The 3,325-nt window shown below is 38.2% G+C and overlaps 1 pseudogene; it reads left to right on the top strand.

Moving 5' to 3' along the window:
• Window positions 1–2,984: 2,984 nt before the first annotated feature.
• On the top strand, window positions 2,985–3,095 carry LOC139004793 (U2 spliceosomal RNA; annotated as a pseudogene).
• The last annotated feature ends 230 nt before the right edge of the window (window positions 3,096–3,325 follow it).

Genomic DNA, 3,325 nt, shown 5'->3' with positions numbered 1-3,325 from the left:
GCACAGTCCATCTAGGTATTTTTTCATCATGCCGACTGGTGGCAGTTTATATTGTGTTACGCAGAGGATCATTTACAATTATACAGATGGTTTTTAAACTCAAATGGCCTAAGTGGCTTTAGGCCTCCGGTTTCAGCAGGCACGTAGGATTTTCACCATGGTATATGACTGTAACATTTGGTACATTGTTCAGCTAAGTGTTGTTTTGATAGTGGGAAGGAGGCAATTGCAGATCTTAGCAAAAGCTGTAGGAACCTTAGTGTACTAGCCAATTAGAGCTGAGTTTGAACTACACAGTATGGCTTAGCTTGGTAGTATAGGCAAAGCCAGAATAGGAAAAAAACCTATAAACTGAAGATGAGGAAACCTGCCTGAGGAGACATCAGACAACCTGAAATGGAGATACATTCTAAAAAACGTTGGGCCTGTACTCTTTTAAAATGTCAAAAGGAAAAGATGGCTGAGTATATTTATCAGATTAAAGGATATTAGAGCTATAACAACTTAATATGTAGTGCTTGACCTTGAAATGGATCTTATACTAGTAAAAAAATTCTACAAAGAATAATATTGGTATAATTATAAAACTCGGATAATGGACTGTGTGTTAGATAATAGTGTTAGATGCTAAATTTCCTGAATTTGATCATTATGTAAGAGAATGCCCTTGTTGTTAAGAGATATATTATCTATGCTAAAGATTTTAAAAGTGAAAGGTGGTGATTTTTACTATTTTTTTCTCTATGGTATTCCTCAAATAAAATAATATATATTATATATTCACATAGTCTATTTAATCTTACATGCATATATAGTATATATAATATAGATTCATATAGATGTATAAGTAGATGTGTATGTGTGTGTATGTGTGGAGAAAGAGAGTGAAGAGAAAACAAATGTGGCAAAATATTAACAATGGGTCAAACTAAAGGGTGTGTGTGTGTGTGTATGTGTGTGTGTGTGTAGGTGTATATGTTTTCTTTGTAATATTCTTGTGAGTTATTTTTCTAGGTTTGAGTTTTTCCCCTAGGTTAAAGTTTCTTAAAAATAAATAGTGACTAAAAAGCAGTTTTTCCCCCTACTGCCCCCATCCCCCTACCCCCCATCTCAGAAAGACATACTTGCCACGGTGAATTGTGAAAAGTAATTGCTACTTTTACTCCTTTTCTAAACCTGATATCTGGCCACAAGATCTGGATCTAAAACTGTAAAAATCGGCTGAGGTGCCCCTGCTATATAGCCTTTCTGACATTTTAGCTCTAAGTCTTTAGTGCCAACCTTGGAAGGTAGAGCTATAACTTTCCCAAATTCAAGAATCATTCATCCTCATATGATTACAACACACAATAGATTTTGCCCATTACACAAATTATGAACTTGATTATAGACAACCGAAGTGGCACATCCTCAAAAGAGTGAAAGATTTTGATCATAAGCAAATAAAAATAAATAGGGCACCTAATTTTAAAAAATATTTTACTTGGTTAGTGTAGAGAAAAATAATTATGACACATCCAGCACGGCCTGTATGGCTCAATGATTGGGCATCGACCTATGATACAGAAGATCACGGTTCAATTCCCGGTCAGGGCCCATATAAGCTCAATCCCCAGTAAATGACATATAGGAGGCAGTCGATCAATGATTCTCTCTCATCATTGATGTTGCTATCTCTCTCTCTCCCTTTCCCTTCTTCTCTCTAAAATCAATAAAAATATATTTAAAAAAAATTATGGCACATCCAAAGGATCAAACAGCATTTAAATGAACTTTGTTTCTAAGGATCTCAATTGCCTAGAAAATTGGAGCAGAATTGGCATATTTAAAAATACTCTTAGACTTTTAAGGAGAACTAAAGCAAAGGAACATAAATGTGTAAATGAAGGGGAACAAATGAAGACAAAGTAATAAGCTGGAAGGAGAAATTCATTTCTGGAAGAGAAATGATAAAGATACCAGAGGACAGATTATTCATAGATGAAAAAGTAAATGAGGTCTTAAAGATTAAAAGAGACTAATATGTGAAGGGGAAAAGGACAATCACCCAGATCTACTTATTCTTAAAGAGGGTGTTAGAAAAAAGGGGGATGTTTTTATAATCAGGAAAGAGGCATGGGGTACAAAGTAACCAACAAAAGAAAAATGGCAGATCCCCAGAGAGCAGACAGGCTGGCCAGAAAGAATGAGGTTCCTGGAAGCTGCTGAGGAATGCCCTCTTAAAGCGCCCTTGGAGCCCTAATCGGTTTGGCGCAGTGGATAGAGCGTCGGCCTGTGGACTGAAGGGTCCTGGGTTCGATTCTGGTCAAGGGCATGTACCTTGGTTGTGGGCACATCCCCAGTAGGGAGTGTGCAGGAGGCAGCTGATTGATGTTTCTCTCTCATCGATGTTTCTAACTCTCTATTCCTCTCCCTCTCCCTTCCTCTCTGTAAAAAATCAATAAAATATATTTAAAGAAAAAAAAGCACCCTTGGAGATTTCACAGTAAGAGCAGTAACAGGTCTCACTCCCTATAACTGAACTAGAGAGTTAAAAACTGTATAGGTTTGAGATGAAAAGATCAGCAAGTCCCATAAGAACACACAGACATTAAGATTTGCTGGTGAGCTTCAAGGTGACACTCATTGTGTGTGACATGCAGTCACTGAGGGTGTCCTGAGGAACATTGCCTCCTCCCCCTGAATTCTGAATTGCTTCTCTAAAGGTAGACACTACTAAAATAAGACCAAGTAAAGGGGAGATTAAAATAAGAGGCAATAGGCCTAGCTGGTTTGGCTCAGTGGATAGAGCGTCAGCCTGCAGATCGAAGGATCCGGGGTTCAGTTGTGGTCAAGGGCACATGTGCCTCAGTTGCAGGCTCCTCCCCGGCCCAGGCCCTGGTCAGAGCACCTGCAGGAGACAACCAATCAATGTGTTTCTCTCACGTTGATGTTTCTCTCTGTCTTTCCCTCTCTCTTCCACTCTCTTTAAAAATCAATGGAAAATCACGTTTCGGCCTTTTGGCTAAGATCAAGTGTAGTATCTATTCTTTTGTTTAAAGATCAATGGAAAAATATCCTCGGGTGAGGATTAAAATAAATAAATAAAAATGAAATAAGAGACAATAGTAAATTGAGTTCAGGAATGGGCAAAATATTAGTCCAATGGGATAGCGATCTCTGGGTAAAATTATCCAGCTCAGGGAGCTAACCCTGACAGGATTTATTTCTGCACTCGTTGCTTTTGTTATACCCAGAACTAACTGACTCACTACTAGCAGAGAGAACGAAAATATTCCAAAAATGGGGAAGAAATGGCTTGATGAGTACAAGGAAGAGGCAGCAC

Source organism: Myotis yumanensis, unplaced genomic scaffold (assembly GCF_028538775.1).
Source record: "Myotis yumanensis isolate MYYU_CA2020_CCGP unplaced genomic scaffold, mMyoYum1.0.hap1 SCAF_2, whole genome shotgun sequence".
Lineage (NCBI taxonomy): Eukaryota > Metazoa > Chordata > Mammalia > Chiroptera > Vespertilionidae > Myotis > Myotis yumanensis.
This window is presented reverse-complemented; position numbering and strand designations above follow the sequence as displayed.